General features: G+C 39.3%; 1 long non-coding RNA gene across 1 annotated transcript; it reads right to left on the bottom strand.

Annotated features, from left to right (window-relative positions):
* Nucleotides 1–13,364: 13,364 nt before the first annotated feature.
* Nucleotides 13,365–24,692, bottom strand: LOC131979357 (uncharacterized). The gene is made up of 3 exons (XR_009395044.1): nucleotides 23,768–24,692; nucleotides 20,990–21,114; nucleotides 13,365–13,496 (listed from the first exon to the last, which is right to left on the bottom strand). It is a non-coding gene; the product is annotated as an uncharacterized LOC131979357 (long non-coding RNA).
* Between the last annotated feature and the right edge of the window lie 353 nt (nucleotides 24,693–25,045).

The raw sequence follows: 25,045 nt of genomic DNA, 5'->3' as shown, positions 1-25,045 counted from the left end.
GCGTCCAAAAACAGCGAAAAACAACATGAATGTGCTGTTCTAGTCAACATCTGGAGGGCTGTTACCGAGCCTGCATATCAGACTGGGAGAGTCTGAGTGTCATGGTTACTGAGCTAAAAGAGGATCATCGGCACAGGGCGAACTATGAAAGGAGAGAAATCTAAAACCTCTCCACTTCTCATAAAGGCTCACTAGAGAAACAACGCCCACTGGTAATAATCAAGTCACACACACACACACACACACACACACACACACACTGATCTTTCCCTCTAATATTTTTGAACATCCATGGTTGATCAAACCTTTCATCTCAGTCAGAAGAGGAATGAGGGACACCTTTAAACAGCCCATCAGAGACCATTATATAGATTATGCTGCATTCATGTCACCTGGAACGGATGACAGATATCTCCATGTTTACAACTTCCGTGTGTGACTGGTCAACTCAACATGGTTGTATAACAGCAGCTGACTTTGTAAGGGTTAAAGTACTGTACATGGTCTTTATCCATTAATAATAGTTAAAAAGGTAACACTTATATTACTTTATTATATACTTAATTATATTAAGGTACACATATTCAACATTAATTAGTTGCTTATCAGCATGCACATTAGTACATTATTGGCTCTTAATTAGTCATTATTAAGTAGTTATTAATGCCTTTTTCTGCATGGCCTTATTAGTAGTAAGGAAGAAAGTTGTTGTATATGAGTTACGATCTTAATATGTTTTGCTTTGTATGGACTTTATAAGTCTCTACATAGAGGTTAACGAAACCAAGAAGTAACATTTTAATTCTTTATTGACTCAAATATTGTGGGTGCTGGGTTGCCACCAAGGCAAACATATGGGGTCCATTAGTTTAGGTCTTTATATCAAACAATCTGGGCGTTTATCAATGTTTTTTTGTATAAAATGCATGTAAAATTTATATAGAACAACCTGAATTTAAAAGTCTAATACTGAATACTAACAATACTAATACTGAAATCTTTGTGAAATTCTGATCCCTGACTAAAGGACTAAAAAAGACAAAAAATGACCCAAAAAAAAGACAAAATAACTAAAAAAATACATAACAAAAGACACAAAATGACTAAAAAATACACAAATATTGTTAAAATAAAATAGAGTCACACTATTTAATTGACTCAAATATTGTGGGTGCTGTGGGATCCACCAAGGCAGACATATGGGGTCCATTAGTCTTTACATCAAACAATCTGGGAGTTGTTGAGATCAATGATTTTTTGTATAAAATGCATGCAAAATGTATATAGAACAACCTGATTTTAAAAGTAAAATACTGAATACTAATAATACTAATACTGGAATATTTGTGAAATTCTGATCCCTGACTGTATTCTGATCTTAGAAATACATTTTGCAATGCATAGTAGAAAGTTCTTGCAAACAAAGAGAAGTTTCCTCCTCGTAAAGGTGCTGCGAGGAATGTAAGGACAGCAATCAGATCCACGTCTGGGCTGCACGTCAGATGACTTATTAAGGAGAGAATGACAGGAAGGGCAAGGTTTCAACTAAGCTCAGCAGAATCAAACTGTATCAAAAGTACTGCTCGGTGGACTGCTAATAATAGACCAATACAAACAAAACTCCCGACAGGAATAGAAAGATCAAAACAATGCCTATTTAGTGCTCACGCAGGCAGTGTGAATGGCTTTTGTGTGGTGCTTATTATTGCAATCTCAGTGTAGCAACGGTACAGAGCAAATCTCAGTAATTAACCTATGGTAATGACAAAAGCCAATTTATGGCTCTTAAAGATCAAATGTATCTGGGTTAATGTGAGGTCAATCTAATGCATGCGCGGGAATAGCAGCGCTGGAATTGAAGTAGCGGGTTGTACTGGGATTACTGCCAGTGTGAATGGTGCTGTCAAAAAGATCCATTCTAAATAGACAGTAATGCACAGGCTGGTGTCAGGCTTAATTTGACACAGTATCAGTACACATTGTGAACACATTTGTACATGAAATCATCGGTCGTTAGGAAGTTCGGGGAGCTAAACAGAAGACAGATTAACTGTTTTTTTGTTTTTAGACAGCTTGTTTTCACAGTTTGTTTTGAATATAACAACCAGAGTCGTCGGCTCTTTTTATTTCACATGCCTCGTCATGAACTTTACAATACAAGGAAGAGCCTCCTCTGCTGCCTGCAATGCTCAGGAAGCCGAGCAGTGTCTGCCACAATGGCTGTGAATACTGTACAAACTGTTTAACAGCATAAGGCCTGTTTCCACTACAGGAACTTAACGACCCGTAACTTGGAGATTCCCATAACCTGAACTGTGAGAAATATGTGAGGCTTCTGTACAAGCTTCTGTTCTGCGTCTCTGCTGTGAACGATGTACTGTACGTCATTACAAGGAGAGTGCAGCTGTGGGACAGAAGTGGTGTTAATACTCATATTGATTTTCCTTTAGTGTTTATATGTATCGCTTTATTGTCACTATCATTAAATTCATTTAACCCTCTATGGTACGATGTTGCCCCAAGGCAACGTACCCATTTTTGGCCTGTCAAATTTCTACAATGCATCTTTTTGAGTGATGCAATACTTTTTAAAAGAAGTGAAGAGTATAGGGAACCAATAGCAATGCTTAATTTTGTCACATGACCTCCAGGAGGCCATATTGAAACCCTATTTTGCAGACTTTTCCAAAGGAAACAGCTTTGCCATTTTGCGCCACAAAATAGCTCTCAAAACATAATTTCCTGGCCCTTTTCCATCTGGAAAAAAATATATTCCTACTGATAGGTGAGTAAACCTTCATTTTTGATAGTTTCATGCACTGAATATACGTTTACAAGGCATCCAACACAGGATCCATGCAGTTTCAGCTAGCTGGTGCACCTTAGCTTAGCTTATAGTTAGCCAACAAACATATCTACTCAGATCTACTCACTATTTTGGTAGTGATAATGTTACAGAGCAATCAAGCTGGTGTTGCACACTGTTGGTTGTAGGGGAGCTGAAAAATGGTAAGACACTTGGGACCTTGCATGAATATGAAATCCTGTTGATTTTCCCAGCAACACTGTCCCGAGTGTTTTACATAGAAATCAGTCAACGGTTCGGCAACAGAGAAAGTTGGAGAAGGTCTCTGTTATGGCAATTTTGTGGATTGCACTAAGTTAATGCTGGCCAAACACAAAGCACTCAATACTCTGTTCAGCAAGTTTTATTAGCACATTCTTATTCCATACACCGCACAATCCCGAATGGTTCTTTTACAGTACAACAAAGCCCCGTACACCGCTCGACTTATATCTGCTGTATTTCCCAGCATTGATTCTTCAGCAAGACTCAATGCGGCCCGTTCCCCTCTCACATGGTGTTGTCAGAGTTAAGTTCACAGTTTGAGTTCCCACAAGGCCTTGTGTCTTGAATATCAAGTAGGTCGCCCCCTACTTCATGTCCCACCATGACCGGAAACACGTAATTTCCTTCACAGTCTCACATTGACAATACAAAACGATTACATCTAAATGTCTTCAAAGCGTACCTTTAATTACAAGTCAATAAGTTCATGCACTAGAAATGGGGCTACTGAGAACTTCAGAGCAGCTACAGATAGTCAGACAGCACACAGATCACTCATATTATCGACACATGATCTGATGCCAGTGTCAATATGCCACCTTGCTTCGATCAAAGCTGTGTGTCAGCAGCAGGATGCCGTTTCACCTGCCTTAACAAGACATCCCTGGATCTAAGTGATCTTGAATTCTGTTGCAAAGCTTTTGATTAGATTCCCTGCATGGTGAGGCAGCTACTGTACTGTGTGCAGCTCTGAGGTCTTCTCATGACGGCTGTTGAGGTTGTTGTGACACCTGTTTTAAAAAGCTGCTGTAAAAATCAACTGAGTTATTTTTCTAAGGATATATCAGAACTCCTGACCACTTGGTAGGCTCTGCCTGTGTAGGTGGAGGCCAGATGTTGGGCCACCTGGACACAGTGACAGACAAAACAGGCATTAGCTATTCAGCCAGACTCCAAACACAGCCTACTGACAGATCATGGCTCCTGGGGAGTTATGCTGCATTTAAATAGCACCTTTTGATATTAGATCAATACGGCGGATTAACAGTCAAGTCACTCATGGGCAGATGCTGCGGGGAGACAGCATGCTTTGACTGTGATACATTATGTGCCAGAACTAAACAAAGAAGTTATTTCAATTCCAATGGTTTTGTTACTTTTTTCACAAAAGGTCAAGCGCTGTCAAAAATATCAGCATATTGACCTTTTTAAACATTCCAGAAACATTGGGATCATAGATTATGCTTTCTTCCCCTCTTTCTCGCTAACAAAGGGTTAAAACTCATTCACACCAAAATCGCAGGGGGCTGCAACTCTCTGTGCTTGTCATTTGCAGGTCATTGTACAGTTCATTTGAAGTCTAACATGGCATGGGCTGTCCTGGTGATGTGTGTGTATTATCAGGAGGACAGAGACACGGTGCAGGATGACAGCCGAGCGGATCTGTTCACTTCTTACACACCGCTAGCTTATTCACTCATCTCATCGTCCATGTTTGTGGTTTGACTTCGAAACCTTTAAAAAAAATTAAAATATTTTAATCTTGTTGTATCCGTGCACACACTGTTACAGACAAACTCACCTTGTAACACTCGCCTCTTCTAGAAAGTTTTCTGAGGCTGGTCTACTATTAGCTACTTTAGATATTTTTAAAAAATGTCTTTCTCGTTTTAATATTTAATGGATTACTGTGCTTAATAGTGGAGGTGTGAATAAGCAGAGGCCCCACAATACTATTTTATCCCGATACTTTAGGTACAATACGATATTATTATGATTTTATGCATTTTGCGATATGGTGAATATTGTCATTTAACTATTTAGCTGCATTTTGTATCCACAAAATTGTATTTAATCAAGGTTTTTTTTTTTCAAATAAGAGAAAATTTTCGGTCTGTTCATCTCACTTCAGTCTTTTCAGTCTGACCAACAAAGTATTCAGTCTTCAACTGAACTGATATCAAACCTGAATGGACGACAACAACTGCAGCATTTTATCAAACTTTCCTCAACTTTAAGCTTCACTGCTCAGAATTTTTTTGACTGAGACGTAAAAAAAAGCCGAACTTAGCGTTTTTTTCGAGATCTTCCCGACATAGTGTCCTGACGCACATAGATTCTTTAGATGTTCTAATTTCAAAAACGGTGAAAATACTGCTAGTGGTTGTGTTTGACTGGCATGAGGAGGGTTTCTGTGGTGCTGGCAGAGCAAGTGCATTTTCCCGTAGCCAGAAGTCAATTGCAGTGAGGGCATTTCTTGAGTCTGGACATCACTGTATAAAACGAGCTACTGTGACCTCTAGGATAATCACAGCCTCATGAAACTTTACAACCACAAACTAGAGACCTAGAGCATTTCTAGGTATATTGACAAAAAGAGGGTTTCTCAGCAGTTTGTAGAACAGAAGTGCTCATCATCCAATTGCTGACAAGACAGAAATCTCCAAAATGACAAAAGTTTTTGAACCCAAATCTAAGCATGGATTCTTCTATGTTGCTCCAAAGGTCTTGATATTATATCAATATATATATGTTTTTCTGACCATTTTTATCCATTCGCGATATGAATAAAGTTGCATTATAGAGCACCAAATGTGTGTAGAAAATGGTATCAACCCAAAAATTGGTGCAACAACTTCTGGGACACAGTTGAACCTGGACTGGATTTTAGAAAGCGTCCCCTAATGTTATGACCCTTTATACACCATAATAGGCTTCAATAAATAATTAATTAAGCCATTTTAATTAGATCTTTTTGACCAGAACAACTTGACACACAGTGCTGAGCTTCATCTCAAATTAATCTTCAGGTTCACAGCTTTCAGATGGTGTTCTTTTATGTGGCATTTATTGTTGACCTGCTATCTCCCCCTAAACATCCACTGCCCACAACCACCAAAAAGGTCTTTGAACAATAACAGGTTAAACCATTCAGGTGCCCCAGCATTAGTGTTTTTAAAAGATAAACTGACAGAAACAACTAGTACTGATGTCATGATCTGAGTAATCTGGTTGTTAACATATTAACTGGAGGTTGACCAAGAATCTTTGAGAAAGAGAGAGAAAAAAAAGTGCCCCTTTCTCAGCCAATATGTAGAGTACTTTATTCAGAATTTAAATTAAGAGCAATTACACTTTTACTGCTTTATTTTGTTAATATTACATGTTTACAACAAAGGCAGTGGGTAAAATCTTTGTGTCATTGTCACCACGTCATTGTCATTAATGTCGACATTGCCGTTCCTGCACACTGAGTGTCCTTGGAGTTGGCTTAAAAGACTAGAGGACAATAACCACTACAGGGCCCCAAGACATCACCTCTCCTGTCTTAGACAAAGACAGCAGGGACAGGCAAGTTGGAAAACATAAACATGGACATCTACGGTATAAAGACACACACATCCTGCAGATATATGCAGCGTGCGTGTGTCTGTGTGCACGCCTGCTGTACTGAGTTGTCTATTCTCTCTATTTCACTGCTACAGCAGGAAAATAAACGAGCTCCAGCTGCTGCTCCTCAACAATCCACTTCTTCTTATATCGTAGTGACATATAAAGAATTAAATATTAATACGCTATTGTGTATCGATTGAAAAAATACCTGCCACGATAATGGGCTGGTTGATATTTCTGAATAAAACAATGACAAACTCGTTATCAAAGGGCATTTTTTAAACATTTATGACAGCAGAGTAGCTGTGGAGCAGAAGGCCTCACATGGGCAATAAAAGGCACGCAGATGAAGACAATAGCCATTTATAGTTGTTCAAAATGAAAGTTATGCATGATAAACAATGTCCCTTGAGCTGTATTAACCTTAGAAGACCTGACACAATGGATTCAAAAGTCCAATTGATTATTTTGATGGGTGAAAAAGATTCAACTAACACTTACAAATCAGTTCAGCTCCTATTGAATGAAGACGATAAAACGCATCTTGTAGAATTTTAATGTAAATGATCGCAGTAAACAAAGGGAAGACGTTCCTTTGGATGTGAGGGCTACAAAGATGGGACTGGAAATGTTGAGTGAAAAATAAAGTTTTTTATTCTTTAATTCCAGAGGCAGAGTGAGAGACACTGATGGCTCCTTTGTTTCGGCTGACTCATGGTTTGGGAATGGAACTGTTGTGTGGTGTGGAAAGATTTCACCACAAAAACAGAAAAGAGAGTCCACTTCAGGCTGCAGGAACTGAACAAAGAGAGTCTTTAAACATGCCAGAGCCCAGTCAGTGGAGAGTCCAGTAGAGTCAAACGGAGTACAGTGGAGTAGAGATCTGCTGTCAGACATGCAGGGACTCTGGTGTGACTGTGAGAAGCCATGGAGACCCTTCTCCCTTTAGGGGAGGACTGGGGGAGACACTGGCTGTCCACTGTGGGGGCCAGTAGGTCTTCTGAGGTGTCACGTGCACACAATGTGACAAACCCCTCTGGTATGACCCTTCTTCACACTCCCCCTTCTCCTTCCTTCCACGTTCTTAGACAAATGAGTGAAGACCCCGGCCCGGGCACTACCACAGGCAAGGACGGAGACCGCGTGGACTCCGCCAGTCACGGCTTCTCGCTCCATCACTTCACACTTAAATCCCCCACACTCTCCTCTGTCCCCTTCTTTTCTCTCTTTTTTTCTCAGGCTTCAGGCTCTCTCTGCTCATTTTGTGACTACGGGACTTTTACCAGGGTCTCGCCCAGACATACGCCACATGTCACCCTGCCGTCCATGGCCACACCGCCTCGAGCCAGATGTAGTCTGAGGCTTGAAGTGGAGAACCACTGTGACATCTCCCCAACAACCCTTTCTCTGTCTTATTCTCCATCTCTTAGTGTGACGGAAGAAGCCCTTACATCCTTCACACGAGTAAAAGTACCATTAAAAAATGGAAAAAATACTGAAATTAAAGAATTCTACTTAAGAAATAGTATGCTCAATTTATTGGCATAATGGATTAACAGTAGGGCTGGATGATATATCGATATAAAAGATATATGGATATATTGTTTAATGTGATATGGAATTGGACCATATGGCCTATATTGATATATATAATTTTGTTTTTCTTTCTTTATATATAAATGCTGCCCTTACTAGGGTTTGTCATATATTTGGCCTATTTAATTTCATAAGCTATTTTTATTTAAGATATTTTTCTTCCTGTAAGTCGTTTTGGATAAAAGTGTCTGCTAAATCACTAAATGTAAATATTTTTATTTATTCAAATGTGCACTTTATGGAGCTTTGACTTTAAAAACAAAAGGCACTCCTGTTGTTATACGGTATTTTTGTTCACTTTAATAGACGGTCTTAATAAAACTACTTGTGACATGTCATATTTGACTTTGACTGAACATTTGCTCTCACTTTGCGATAAAATATCGGGATATATATCGTATATCGATATTCAGCCTAAATATATCAGGATGTAACTTTTGGTCCATATCGCCCAGCCCTAATTAATAGTATCTAAAGTTAAAGTAGACATGTATTATATGTTATTATTATTAGAGGTTTGTCAATGTATCAATGTTTTAGGTAGTATTCTGCTGAAGATTGATTTGTAGCTATTTGAGATATTTATTGAGGTAGTAAATAAGAAACAAGACTTAGGGCCCTGTGTTACAACCAGCTCCAAGTAGCACACAGTCCAGTTGCTGCATAGTGCAAAGCAACGTGGTGCAGCTTTCATTGCAGACAGCAGCCACGTGGTATAAGTAGCATATCTGTGCTCTCATGGGCGTGTTGGTCTTAATGTGAGGTGTGGTCAGGCGTATTGTTTGTGTGTTGAGGCAGCAGAAAGCGATTGTGCCATTGAACAACAAAAAACTGGTCTAAAGTCAATGGTGCAGTATCGTCCTGCTTACTGAAATATTCACATGAGTTAGTGAGATGAACCTACTTAACCTTTAGTTAAGTAGGTTATCAGTTAATTTGCTCATATGCAATTAATAAATGTCATTTAATACATTTATGTTTTTGTTTTTTAATTCTTAAAAGTTCGTAATAATTACTGCTTTCAGAACAAATGTAGAGGGTTAAAATGTGCCATATTCCCTCTGAAACGTGAAGGAGTAGAAGTATAAAGTACCATCAAATGGACATTCTCAAGTAAAATACAAGTACCTCAGAATTATACTTAATGCAGCACTTGAGTATATAGATATTTCTGATTGCTTTCAGTCTTTCTCTCATGTGTGTATCAATCTACCTATATATTTCTCACAATCTCTCCCCTGCACTTCACAGGAGATCAGATGTATTGTATCAGCCAACTTTTTCTCCCTCCCTCTTTTTTTAAGCATATACTGTAGAAGGCAGAGCTAATATTGAGGAATGCAAAAAACAAAAACCCTCATGGACTAATCTTGTGCTGAGTACAGCCATGATAATGATGATGGATTAGAAATACAGCAGTGTATTGGGATTACAGTGCTATTAACTGGCCAGGGGAGGAGGATGAGGAGGCAGACCAGTATCAAGCTAATCAATCAAATAATCGGGACAAGCCCTTGTCTACTAGAAACAATTAGACCACTTCTCCAAAATCAATAGCCCTGCATTCTGTTTAGATACCCACTGGTCACTCATTCAATAAAGCCTCCATGGGTTTTGATAAGCCTGCCAGTCGGCAAGGGCCATTTGGGGCTCCAAGTGGGAACAAAATACATCAAACAGGCTCCAGGAAGGCCTCATAAAAATTGCAAATCGAAAACAATATAATTTCATGTGGCAAAGGTTATTTTTCTACTTGTTCATTATCAAATGTCTCATGTGAAAGCATTGCTATAAAGGGGGAAAAATCTATTTTGTCTTGAGTGTTTGGGGAAAACAATGGGGACATGTATTATGTCTAAAGGAAAACAAAATAACGATGGAATCAAAGGGGTTCATAAAGTTGCTCTGAGAAATAGTCCTGGTAGTGGAGGTGTCTCCTGTTTCCAGCACAGCTCCCATACATAATTAAAGCAGGAATTTGTATCTGTCTGCACTCTGTGGCCTCCTGATGAATTAATATCTGGTGGAAGTCCTACACAGCCATCAGATTAGCTCATTTATTTCTGTCAGCTGCTTGCTCTATCAGCTATTTGTAAATCAGAGAGGGTGGGTGGGTGGATAGGGGGGGTGTTGAGATTGTTGGACGTATATTTATTATCATAAATGGCTGTTATGAATTAGGTCTGATTCAAACGTCCAGGCTATAGTGCCGCAAGTGTAAGTGCACAGTGATGACTCATTTTTTTTTTCCTGGGAGAAATGTTATGTTGACATTGTTGTGCTAGTTATACCTTAGTGTAACAGCTGTTCCCTGCAGATGCTAACACTGTACTGTAAGTTTGTCTACAGGCACAAACTGTGTTCCAAATTGCATATGAATGTATTTACTACTAAATACGTACAATATACACTACATACTACCTTTTAAAATAAACAATTAAAGATAAACATTTCACACCATGGACTGTATAAGATATGGATGTAGTATCATGATGTCACCCATAGGTTTATGAAAGCCGAAATTAAGCTCAAAGTGGGCGACTCCAGCTAACTCCAAACAAGAGCCAAAAGGTGCATTTCCACTATAGTGGAAATACCCACATTTATTTCGGTTAATTTAATTTTTTTTTCAGATTAATTTAATAAACTATTAAGACCTAAACAGCTTTCTGTACCAGGCTGTAAACATGTTTATTTGTACTGTAAAGTTTGGCATTTTAACATGGAGGTCTATGGTGATTGACTCACTGTTGGAGCCAGCCTCAAGTGGCCAGACGAGGAACTGCGTTCTTTGGTACTGGACTCATTTTTCAGCCCCAGAAGTTGCAGCTTGGTTTACATTAGTGACGGCCCCGGTCTGACCTGGCCAGCAGCATTTACATCTCTGCAAAACAAATGTGAAACTAAAGTTTCATTATTTGGCATACTGGCAATTTAAAATGCTACTTCTCACCTAATTTTTCTTTTTTTTTAAACTTAATTAGATAATTTATTAACCACATTTAGACCGACTTTTGGGGCATTTGAGTATGCAATTAGCTCACACAGCATACTCAGAAATAAAAAAAAATAAAAAATCCACATAATATGCAGTACAGAATACAAGGACTTAGCACATGTAGGTTAGTATGTCATTTCGAACACACCCACAGTCATAGGACAACTTCATGGCTTCCAAGTCAGTGCAATTCTGAGATTCTATGAATATTTGACAAAAAAAACAACAACAAAAAAACACAATCAATTAAGTTTTTGTGAAACTCAGTGTGATAATCACCTCCTGTGTCCTGGCTGAAGTCGTCTGGTAGTTGTTGACTTAAATCAGGTTGAAGTTGAAGTTCTCCTCCACGGGGAGGACTTCCTGTGTGTGGGAGTGTTTGGGCATCCTTTCCCAGTACGAAGATGACGTGACGGGATGTTGACGGGACTGGAGGTGTCTGTGTGTTATGTGCACGGGAGGGAGCAGGAGTAGGGAGGGGAACAAACAAGAAGACTGCATTAACCTTTGGTCTGCTGGGGAGGGGAGGGCACGAGCGGGCCGGGCCGGTTGAAGGGACACCCCATAATCAGGCTCCTGTCAGCGCTGTTTCCAGGAGATTAATTCAGCTGGTTTCAATTCCAGCCGCTGCTCCCCTAGCCGCAACCCAGGGTGCACATATTGTCCTGTTTAAAACACATGCACGTGGCGCTGACTCAATTTAACACAGGCATAGCTGAGGGGGAAGGCTGGGTCACAGGAGTAGCCTTCCTCTCTTGCAAACACAAATAACATGCATCAACAAGAGAGCAGAAATCCCAGCTCAGGCTGAGGCGGAGACGAATCCAATCAAGAGTGCACGAGAGGAAATTATGTTTGATCAGGCTGGACCGCTAAATTACACACATGTAAATCTACTCTTACAGTTAACAAAATGATTACATGACACTCTCCTCAGCTGTGGTGCTCCTTCCTGCTAAGCACCTGCTCTGAGCCAGCCGCTACCAACAGAGCTGCCAGACAGACAGCGCCTGGTTGTTGTGGCCAGAGGCTGAGGAGACTCTACTGGCGCTAGCTAATGAACTGATGAGACAGCAGCGCTAAGGAGCAGGTGATACAGGAGGACAGTGACAGAGATGTAGGGGCCCACCGTTACTTACCTGTAATAGCCCGGGATGACGATGTGCACCCCAGCACTGGGCTGACAGATGTCGGGGTTCTTCTGATCATCCATTTTCTGCAGCGCGTCTGTAAAAGGTCCCGTGGCATTGATAACACATTTGGCTCTGACATCAAATTCCTGCCCTATGAAAGAAAACAGCATCAATCACCAGGGGCTATTCATCTGTGGCTGGTGACAAGCCGGATTATTAATTTATCAGCGAACGCCCCCCTCTCTCCGTAATAGAGTGGCTCGAGTGTGTCCATGGGAGACTTCCCAGGATTGTAATTAATAGGAAACAGACATACCTAATTTCCCTCTTGCCTCTTTGTGTCACAGAGTAGCTCAGTGGCAGTGACTGAGGGAGCCTTTTGAAATTGTGGAAGGGAAATGTTTGTTAATGTGATGCTTGATGTTGACGAGCTACAGTATATAATGGGATGCATATCAAAAGATACCATGAGGATAGCAAATGATCTGTTTTGACAACAAGACGAATGACGGACTACCTTTTTCTAATTTGACATGTGATGCTGCCGCCGCTGCTAAGAAAGGGGAAGAAGGAGAAATGGAATGACGAGGTTTGTAAGCCGGAAAATTCATATTTTTGCAAAAAGAAGAAAAAACAGAAAAAGACAAAGAAAAAAGAACAGATGACAAAACTGTTTCGATTATCCTTTCAGTCTAAGCCCTCCCTATGTGAGGCCCTCTTCTCACATTATTAAAGTGAGACATCTCCTGCGAGAGAACACTTCCATCTTTTAAAACATCAGGGGGTGGTCATGTGTTGAGATCCTCAAATCTTGGTTATTCATGAAATGTTTCAGAATACCATCTTTTACCCTTAACTGCTTTATTCTTCCAAAGCCAGCCCTATGCATGACATTTAAAAGGTAAGTAAGGCCATTTGGAGTACGCTAATTCCGTCTTATGTTCCTCCCTACAAGATCTGAAGCAGCCCTCTGCGCCATAAAACGCTTATAAAATATTAAAAGCCCCTGCATTAGATGTGCAATGACTATGTGCAAACTAGCACTGAGTAAGAAGTGCTGGGAGGGCCCCTGTTGTGAGGGCGAGAGAGAGTGGGAATAGAGTGAGGCAGGCAGGAAGGAAGCGGCTTTTGTTGGATTTACCTGTGATCCCATCCCTGCAGTGCGCTCCGCAGACCCTCTCCTTCCTCGTCTGAGGGTCTGCCCTCTTCAGTAGGTGCACCACTTCAGTGTAATTGGCTATGGCAGCCCCATACCTGGCAGCAGTGAGGGCGATGGCGAGGTTCATTCGAGCATCGTTGTGTTGTCCTGCAGCGGGGGGACAGGACCAGAGCAGGGGGATGTGAGTCACCCCGAGCCTGTGACTGGTGGTATGGAAGTGTGTCGGAACCGATATGTCACATCTGTCCCTGTCACTTTGCATCAGCGCGATGGCTGCTCTGGCCACACAAGGAGCACACTTAAAGCCACAGTGGCCCTTTGGCCTGAGTGTGGGCCCCCCCCCTCCCGACAGCCCCTCCCCTCTCCTCTCCTCTCCTACACCGGGAAAGGGAGCTGCTCCTTGGGAAAAGGCAGGGAATGCAGGGATAAGGAGCAGACGCATCAAAGCCTTAAATATACCAAGAGTGCAGAGGTACACTGCAAAAAAGGGGTGTCTAAAAACAAGATAAAAACACTTAGTCTGATGGAAATTATCTTGCAAATTTCACTTGACAAGATGTCTTGGATTAAGATTATTAAATCTAGAAATAAGCATGTTGAACGCTTAAAATAAGAAATTAACTCTTAAAACGAGATAAATTATTTAACACTTCTAAATCTAAATTGTTTTTATCTTGGTAAGAACCAAATAATTTGCAGCATAGGAGCTGACAACTGTCTGTTTGTTGCCCCTTTTTTTTTATTACACGTGATAATATGTTATTCCTGTGGTTCTCAACCTTTATCTCTATAAGGACTCCTAAATTGATAAATATAAGGTCACGGAAACACTTTTGTTAAGATTTTCCTTCAGGCACCTCCATCTCAAAAATGTAGCTTCTTAGATTGAGTCAGACCAATTAAAACCTATGATACATTAGTCACTACTCATATTCGGCTCACTTTTATAGACATTAAAAATACTACAAAACTCAATTATTCCCATTTTTTGGGGGAACCCCTTTAACTCACCCAAGGGCCCCCTGGTTGGGGGATGCTTGGTTACTATTATAATAATTGATTATAATTTATGGAAATCTATCAAATTTTACATATTTTACAGAGTTATATGGGAATAAAAACAATACAAACATCAGACATCCTACATAGGCCTGATACAGTATAGTCCCAGAAATAACTGTGATAAATAATATTATTGCTGTTTTGAGACCATTTTATGTAACTAATATAATGGTAATATGATAGCATAACAATGCAATGACACACTTTCACAAAATTTTTGATTCTTAAGGATATTTCGACATTGGAATGTCATTTTTTTTTAAATATCCTAATTAAATACGAAATTACGAAAATAAAACTACATAACCAAAACAATAAGTGAAACTGAATATATAACACGTTTTTTCATTCCTTAGCAAGAATTATACTGCCCAATCTGTTAAATAACAGCAAAATGTGTCTCAGCCGATTTACTTCTGTTCATTTGGCTTTGGGTGAAAAATCACTTAAACGCTGAGCATAAGTCTTATAATGGTCAGAAAAATGCTGCTGTTTTGCTGGCATCATGTTGACATCATTCTAAAGGAAACAAACAATGCATGTAAACACAACAAGCAATATGGTACAATATCTGGACATGACCTGGATCATTTTGGCTGACCTCAATAAGTCAATAACGTAATTATCATGACAGGCCTTATCGTATATTTTAAAAAGAAAACCACATGGAATGATCACTGAAAACAACCGCTTCCCCTGCTGATAATCACATTTTTCAATATGTCAATATGACGGTAAACAGCTCTTGACAGCAGCTGATCTGCTTTTCCAGCTGAAGATCCCATGGCAGAATCCTTTTAATGAACGGGGAAATCTAATATCAAGATTTATGGATTAATCCCTCTTCAGCTCTAAAATACCAGAGATCTATATTCAGAGTCACAAGGTCACAAGTTTTGTAATTTAAATGAAAGGGTCTAAAAGGTGACAAATGAACAAAGCCCGGTTTCATTAGGAAGTGATTCTTATGTACATCTTTGAAGATTTATTGCTGGACAATCCCTTGGTTCAAAAGTAAAGAGAGAATAGAGATGATTAATCACTTTTAATGTTGGTGTCTCGGGTGACTTTCTTTCTATTTGTTATTGCCAGGGAAGTTCAAGTCCTCATTGTTGGCCAGGGAAAATGTTGCTACTTTGCAGGAATGAGCAGGGTCCTTTGTGCCCTGATTTATTTTACGTTTGAGCGACTTGAGGCTAAGCTAGCTGGTGGGCTCTGCTTAATGCTACGGCATGCTGGAAGCCATTCCCCCACTACGGGAAATAAATAAATAAATTGAAAGCAAAAAGTAAAAAAACAAGAAAACAACAGATTTAAAGGCCACATTTTAGAATGAATTACATACAAGAGTATGCACCCTGCCATGATGTATTAGGAAGACCATGGAATCCACTTCTTCATCTCTGTAGGGTGAATGTGACCATTATAGTAGGTGGTTAGCAAACTTATGCCACCGGTGGTGTATGTGCACATGCATACACAAGTCAGCACGCACACACAGGCAGCCCAGACTAGAGAGGGGGCTCGGCACCAGTAGGCAGTGTCTGATCCTTGGTGATTGCTGAGCCTCCTGATGACCTTTGACCCAGTGATTCACAGCTCTCTGTTGTGAGCCTGTCACAGATTGGCACTGGGCAAAGAACAGAAGCATTAATACTACATTAAATGTCAGGAATTCAAGGATTAGTCAGATCGCGGAGCCAGGATTTATGAATGAACAGCATACGACGGCTATAATAACCTGACACGCTGATGAAGATAACAATAATGATGATGATAATTATCATCAGCAATTAAAAGCCAAAATGGCCGAATGACAGAGCAGAGCTAAATGAGCATCAAAGCTCCCTGGAAGAACAGGAGCACCCCCCCATCCCCCCCCCCCTCCCCCTCCTCCTCCTCCTCCTCCTCCTCCTCCTCCTCCTCCTCCCCTACCTCCACTCAGCTCACACCACCACTCGTTCCAGCCTCCTGGAGGTACAAAACTCAGTGGAGTGAGAGGAACTCTGCGGCTGGACAAAAAGCTGCAAAATGACAGAGACAATAATGACAATGAATGTCATGTCTCCCAGTCATAGAGCTGGAGATGCTTGGCTGGGCTGACTTGTCCAATTAAATTGTTACAGGTACAGTGGGAGATGAAGTTACTATCCCAGATGCTTTTGTCAATTACTCCTCTAGCACAAAGAAGAAGGGTAAAGTTGAATGTTATATATAAACACAGCAAAAAAAAGGTGCTATTTCTTAAGAATAAAAGTTTACAACTGTGGCTTTACAGCTTTACAATCCTACATTTATTTATTTTTTAATTCATCACGTCCCGTCACGTCTGTGCGATTTACACACACGGATTCTGATTTATGTGTTTGTCATTTCTCGCTAAATTCTATGTTTGCAAAGACTACGTTTTCTAAGGGTAAAGGATGTCTACATGTTGAAACTATCTGGCCATGATGGCTTGAAGAATCCTGAGGAGATGAACCCGAGCAGTCAAAGCCCGATCCCCAGTAAAGAAGGTCAGGACAGAAAATGTCACTGCCATAATGTACCCAGTTGCGTATGGGAAAAAGGGTGGAAAAGACAGCTTGAGGAAAAATTAAATACATGTAAGCGGTCTAATGTTTTAATTTTTCGTATTCCTTTGTCCCTCCTGCACGAATTATGATTTTAAGTGTCCTTATAAAACTGCACATGGTTTTTCCCAATCCCTTCGAGATTTGACTGCTTTTTCTAAAACTACTATTATAAAACAAATATAAATAGCTCATGTAAAATACCCCCCTCTCCTACTTACTTCTGCTAAATGAATAAGGTTGACAGATCACTGCTCAGATAGTGGCCGTATTCCCTCAGAAGTATGTTGCCTTTTTGCAGTACATGGGAATCCACATATCCTCAAATGCTAAATGAAGTCTGACAGATAGCCTAGAGAAACAAAGTTGGGAGTTTGCAGCTACAAGGGAGACCTTGAGTGAACAGGACATGCTATGTACACCCTGGCTAACAATCAACATATGCTTTGTTTTTCTGATGCCAACACGAGGCACATATAGCCTGGAGAAAGATGGATCCTGGGACTGGTTGGAACGCGATGCCTACTGGCTATTTTCTATTTTAAAAATGCTGTTTCTAATTTGTTTACGCTCACATAGACAGCAATTACACGGCCGTGTGAGACACAAGATGTTTCACTTAGAAGCTATGATCTAGAATTTAAGATTACTGAGAAATAATAATGTGTTTAATTACATTGTTTTCTTCATGGTACCAAACAAAATGTGATCTAGACATTTTGTCTGTGCTGCGCTCATTTTTAATTAAAAGGGACAGTTCACATACAAATTAAAAATACACACTTTTTTCTCTTACCTGTAGTGCTATTTATGAATGTAGACTCTTTTGGCGTGAGTTGCCAAGTGTTAAAGATATCAAACATTTAATATCTCTCAAATATAATGGAACTAGATGGCAATGAGCACCGAAAAATACATTTGAAAAACTCAGTTTTGTGTCTTTTCAGAAATCATGATCTGATAACTCTAAATAATCCTTGTTGTGAGCAGTTTCATGTAGAAGCTATTTTCTTTCTAGTGTAGTGTTATGTAGTTTTAATTATATTCAAGAGAAGGCAGACATCTCTACAATGTCTCCAATACTTCTAACAATAACACAATCAATGCTGATAAACAGCAAAAACTAGGGAATATATGTATTTTCAATGTATGAATGTGTGAATTGTCCCTTTAAGGATTTATGTTTGGGTTATAACCAATAATGGCAAAAAAGTGACCTTTAAAAATGCATTCATCTCCATACATGTGTTACATTTGGTGAGACATTACGAGAAATCGTTCATTAATGCAGCAAATCATTTATTGTTTTTAAAACTCTGAGGAATAGAAAAAAAACTTGTATTTCTCATTTTGTATTTCACATCCCAGATTTCTACAATTTGCAGTCAGATTGCTGCTTCCAGCGTCTCCAGCTGTGATAAGTGCAATAATTTTTACCATTGCAGTGATTCATACACTTTCACAGAGCATAGTGATGTGCACGGCACACTACACACTGTTCAAGAAACGATGTCATGAATTCAGGCTCTGAACAAACAATGGCTACCACCAGCTTGGCTGTTATGGGGCATGTAAGAGTATGAGAACGGCTGCCTTGCAATTCCAGGAAAAATACGACATTGCAGGGTTGGTAATGTGTGCTGTGGATCACATGTTACCACAGAGTCCCACTCTTTTGTTCCCTGTGATCGTGTCTGCAGCCTTCTTCTCTGTGACAGTGTTTGCAGCACCAGAAAGGACTTAATTTTATGATAGGCTTGAACTCTGGTTTGACTGATGATAGTTGGGTCAGATATGGCTTTGTGCAAGTGAAGGAGGGGTTCTGGGATGGTGACAGGCAGCATGATGAGTTAAGACTCTGCCACGGCCCGGCAATGAGAGAGAAATCAGAAAATCTCCTATCCCCCTCTCAGTAATGAGCCACACCTGTACACTGCTTTAAATACCAGAGAGAAGCTTTAAATGTCAGGTGCAATTAAAGCTTATGATTCAAGGCTGCACAAATCAAATCAAGGCCCCTGAGTTCACCTCAAGTCTGAGAGAGCAAAGGCGAGATGGTGCAGAGATGCCATGGACCACTCTTCCTTTACCTTACACTTCAATGGGCCTCGCAGCCCAAAGGTGATTGTAAAGTTTACTACCATTCGGCTGAACTTCTCCATCTTCCCAACTTCATGCCTTTATCAAAGGAAAGGTTTACTGCTGTCTGGTATATGAGGTGAAAAATGATCAGAGAAGTGTTGAGATGAGGTTTTACTTGTACACCTGAAGCGTTATGGAGAGGAGGGCTGACAGATAGGTGTGATAGTCAAACAGCAGGACATGGAGGAGAGGCAAAATGTAACATATTCTAATTAGGGCTGAGATAATGATTATTTTCAAAATTGGATGATTGTTTTCTTGATTAACCAATTTGTCGTTCTATGACCGTGAAAAATTTCCCAGACGGAGTCAAAGGTGACAATACCAACCAAAACATACAGAAATCTTCATATAACACAAATAAAACCACCAGTAAAGCACATCTAGGAACCTGGATCAGGTGAAGTTTTGGCATTTTTGTTTAAAAAATGACTTAATTGACTAATTCTTTAAACGAAAAAGATTTTAATCCCAGTTTATGGCAAGACACTCGAGTGTATAGTGTAAAAATCTTCACCATGAAACTTCCCCAGTTGATTACTTACATTATGACAGTTATTTTTTGCATTACAAGTGTTCTGAAATGGTATGTTTAAATATGCAAATTAGGCATTATCTAATTAAATATGCAATAATTTGCATACATTTTTTAGGACAGAAATTTGAAGCCAGGTCTCAATTCTTGACTAATTTTGTTGAAATAAGATAGTCAAAAATTTTTATCATCCCATGAACATGAAAATACTGTAAAGAGCCATAAAAAGCTATGTTTTAGCAATAAAATGTTTTGAATATTATATGAACAAACCCCTGTGTAAAAAACATTCAGAATATAGAATGAAGAATGAAACTGAAAGGTTTAGTGTATTCTAGTACTAAAGTGGAAATTTCTGACTCACCTTTGAAGATATGCATGCATATATTATAAGTGTAATTAAAGGAAATAACACCTAAATGTGTATTTTGGTCGTTTTCTTTACATTAAAAGATGTTATTGAAGCAAAATAGCCCAAGATCTAAACATTGGCCAGTGCATTAAAAAAATCTAAATGTTTTTACCTGTATTGTCTGGCCTTAAAGTAATAATTAAACACAATCTGTGCGCATATTTGAATGACAGCAATGACCTATAACGGTTTATCTTATCCTGCTGGTTTCAGAACATTTTAATTCGCTAATAAAGATGCAGAGTTTAATTTTTCGCCCTCTTGTTAATTATCAGTTAAAACTGACACCTGAATTAGATTTTAGGTTTCGAGGGTAAATATTATTGTGACTAGAAAGCTTACGTTCCCAGTCCCAAAAAACTGTTGCTTTAATTTCCCCTCTGTTCCATGTGAGATATGTAGCGCAGCCTACATTTTACTGTCGAGCTGCTGACTAGGCAGTTGCGTTTCCTGCAATCACACTAATTGGTCTCCTCTGCTGCTCACCTCCAGGACCCTCGTATGTTCATACAGATAGCAAAATAAGGCTCCTAAAGAAAACACAAGCTGAGAATAATGAGATTTCTCATATACTGTGAAATGTAACAGAAAACGGTGACATTTCAGTTTGAACCTGGGTGACTCGTCTTAAACAATTCACAGACAAAGGAGGACGCAGAGGCTTCATTCCACCTATTACTGGGAGATAATTTTATGAATTAAGTCACAATATGATAACAGCAGAGGTGTGCTAAGTTGTAAGAGTTCTTTAAAACAACTTCAGAAAATTCCAGGCAGGCAGTCATTCAAGGAAAACATGTCACTGCTTCCCCGTGAGTGAAAAATGAACATGGGAGGGTAAATAAAGCAATATGACCAGAGGGACCAGGAATTCTGCGGATAAGTGTCAGCTGCGGAGAAAAAATGAAGCATTTACCTGTTTGTAATCCAATTTCATGATGGCTTTCTGTAGATATCGGACTCCTCCGTGAATGAGCTTGGTGCTCCGGCTGCTGGAGCCTGATGAGAAATCGTCTCCCTGCACAAGGGCAGTTTTGAGATCTGACAATGGGAGCCAAGGAAACACATCAACATTTGGATACTTATTGTCCCAAATCTTTAGAATGGATCAAGATGCTATTCACATATGCACAACTTTCCACTGTAATATTCATGACGAGAACAATATTGTGAGGCCATACATATTCCATTGGTTAAAAACAACAATCATTTCCACCAGTGTGACAGCATGAATCTCAAAAAGGAGCTGCGTGTTATAGAAACCAAACGCATGAAGAGAAATCTAGAAATCATTGGTTTTCTACCGAACAATTTTTATAAAAGTATTTGTAGGAAATCATATGACTTTCATAGCATTTTTAACAGTGAAATCGCTCTTTACTTTCCCTATTAGAAGCTTCTTTTCTGTCCCAGATGGTCTGTAAATCCCAGTTTTGAAAAGAAGAAAGGAAGAATAACTGAGGATTAGAAGAAAGGGTTTGAAAACCCCCTCTACACCGCCATTAGACAACCCCAGTAAATAAAGGGGGCAAAGCACATTTAAGAAGCCTCCTACCAGCGGCATAGATAATTGATTTGGTATGTAATGGTAACCACCAGAGGTTGCTCCCCTCATTTGAAAGGAACAAAGGAGTTATCATTTATTTTTTTGGGGTGATTGGACTAAAGCCCGTTGACTTGTTAAGGATTGAAATCCTCCCAGTCTAAACATGCTGCTGCTCTAGACTTCATAGCAGACATGCGAAGCGCCTTACAGATGGAGCCCCAGAGAGACGGCTTGGAAGCAGCTCCATCATAATGGCAAGGAGGTTATGCAACATCAGGATGGAGAATGCCCATTTGTGGTTGCAGGCAGAGGCTGAACAAGAGTCTGCCATGAAAAATCCTCTCAGAAAGCTTCTCCCACAAAAAGATGCCACTGGTGCTGTCGGAAAAACTGGGAATTATACGTTGATTTGCTCATGGAAACCCCAAAACATTCCCAGTAAACCATTTTTTAGACAACACCAACGCTGTGCAGTTTGTCTCTGAGTACTTTCTGACTTCTTCACCATGTCTTTGGGACTCAGAGCCCACTGAGCCAAAGAACACTGCTACTGAAGATGCACATTTTTCATAACTGGCATATTGTAATTTTTTTTTTTTTTTAAGTCGGACCTTATTCATTTTAGCAAATGTAACTCAAGCAGGTGTAGTTAGAGCTATTCTTGGGGACTATTTTATGCTGTGGATTAATACACATTTAGAGATCTAACCAGTATAGAGTGCTGCAGAAATTTGTCCTAAAATTGAATTTTTAGCATTTTTAGCACTTAATTCAGTATTTTTTCATGTTATTTTTGATTTTCACATTTTGTTATAGTTCATAAATTATTTCAATTTGTTTATACACTTCTTTAAAAAGGCAGCGGCTAATAAGTGGCTAAATGAGATTACAGGTTGTTGAAGACACTAAATGTCATCAGGCGGAACATCAGCAAGTTAGAAGACTAGACGGTTGAGACTGTTGTAGTTGTTTATAGCATATATATATATATATATATATATATATATATATATATATATATATATATATATATATAGCATTTATAACATAACATTAGATTTTTACTTCTGCCAATTGCATTTATGCTTTAAAAAAAGATAAGTGTGATGTTAATTTGTGTGTATTATCTTGCTGAACAAAACATGCAAGTATCTTAACTTTTTTTCTGCAAAAATCTGAAATCCAATGGAAATATCCCTGAGGTAACCAAAGTGATACCAACATCTAGACTGGCATGCAAAAATACATGGTCTATCATAAAGTTGTAATAATTTTGTTTTCAGACACAATCCTCTGTTAATTGTGGGTTCATTTTGATTGTGATACAATTGGAAGGGATTGATTAATACAGTTTTGAGAAGACATACACTTTAACTGTAAATAATAAATCACATTGTCACAATAATTTCATGGAAAGAGGTAAAAAAAAATGTATTCCAACTTTAGAGGCAACTGTGTACATCAACTCTGCAGAAGGTGAATGTGGGATTGACCTAAAATACACTACAGTGCCCATGTTTATGGTAATTAAGACATATGTCACCTATTGAGTGTTGGTCATTGATGCGTTTCTGATTTGGACAACAAGCTCAACATCTGTACGAGCTGGAACAATCTACCGTTTAATCTGAAAAATTCAAAACAGTTAAAAACTAGTGGACTCCATTGGAAGAGTTGTCACGTTTTTGTTTTTAGCTTTTGTTGTCCACAGTTCGCAAAGACAAAGAGGGTTTTGAATAAGGGGGAAACGAGCCTGTCTGCATGAGACGAGTTTTAAAGGAAAACTAAAACAATGGCTTAAATCACATCAAAAAATTACTTTTTATTGCATTGTTATATCCTGTCTGGGTCTGGCATGTATTGTGTTGTGTGCGTGTGTGTTTGTGTGTGTGTTGTCTCCTCTATTTGTATGTTACCTACTGTTTGCTGTCTTTTATATTTGTATTTCTTTTCATTATTTTTAGGGACAATGGATGCAAACTCACAGCTTTGCATGTTTACAGAGATGTTTTGGATGTTCATTAATGTGCACTGTCCCTATCCAAAAATAAAGCATTATCATTATCATTATCAATACAGACCTGAGCTCCTTCTTATTTATTTATTTACATCAGAGTACAAAAGAAACTCACAGTGAGTGAGTCTAACCTGAGTGAGAGGCTCCTCCTCCACAGATGAAGCCAGTGAACCGCTGTGAGACCTTCGTCAGGCCTCTCTGAACGCTGAGCTCATCCACGTCGACGCTCTTTACCTGTTCAGCTGCCTCCACATGTCACACACGGACCTACAGCTTCCATGCAAAAGAAAAAGCAGCCATCAATTTCATTGTCATGTGACTCCAGGGGACAGTACACATTAATAAATGTGTTTCATTATTATGCATATGTCTTTATATTTCTTATGATGGATTTAGGAAAAAAGAAGCCATGCATTTTCTGTGACAAAGCTGTCAGACACCATCAAGCAATAAAAAACAATACATCACATGCTTATTTATATTCAATAACATTTCAAAATATTGTCTTTCTAGATTAATCACAGAATCTGCATGTGGCACGCAGACGGACGGCGCCGAAACATGTTAACAAGCAAACTTGACTAATTGGAAGACGTGTACTTAGCAAAGAAGATGATGGCACAGGATTATCTAAAATAAGCAAAACAGAAGAAGACAAATGACAGCCATTATCAAGTTCACTGCCGTTGTTCGTCATGCACACATTACAGAGGCAGCATACAATCTACTTACCATCTGTTTGAGAGAATAGTGAACAGGATGCAAAGAATCTCAAATCAGTCTGAGTAGCTGCTTATTTATGGACTGTGACATAGAGAACGACACGTATTAGAAGCTTCACTTAATACAATCTCACTTTGTTTTACATTTTATTCAACAATCACAACCTGAAGCATCCTAATTATATCAATATAACTTTCTCACCAACACAGCCCTCTATGCATTGCTCTGCAACACTAGAGGGAATTTCACCTATTTACTCTGCCAGCTGAGTTAAGCTATAAAATGCAAACAAAACTCCTCCAGCATTGACAGCACTTCCCATTACAGCCTTGTGGAACGCCATCCCTCCACCTGCAATGCACACAGATACAGTGCAGCTCAGCTGGTGACCAAGAGGGGAAAAAAAGCACAGCAAAGATTGCAGAACAAGTAATCCATTGCTGAAACAATGTGCAGGCAGCAGATATAGTGTGACAGTTAGGCTGCATTCAGAATGTATAGATCTTTTCTTCGTTTGCAGGCCTTTGTTATGGATGCATGCAGTGGTGGAAAGTAACTAAGTTTATATACTAGTACTGACTTTTAGAACACAGTTAAGTTGTTTTGTGCTACTTAATAATTGTTCCAGCTCAGAGAAAATGTTCTCATATTTTTCTTCACATTTACTCTAAAGCAAAAAGTTACTC

Source organism: Centropristis striata, chromosome 10 (genome assembly GCF_030273125.1).
Source record: "Centropristis striata isolate RG_2023a ecotype Rhode Island chromosome 10, C.striata_1.0, whole genome shotgun sequence".
Classification (NCBI taxonomy): domain Eukaryota; kingdom Metazoa; phylum Chordata; class Actinopteri; order Perciformes; family Serranidae; genus Centropristis; species Centropristis striata.
This window is presented reverse-complemented; position numbering and strand designations above follow the sequence as displayed.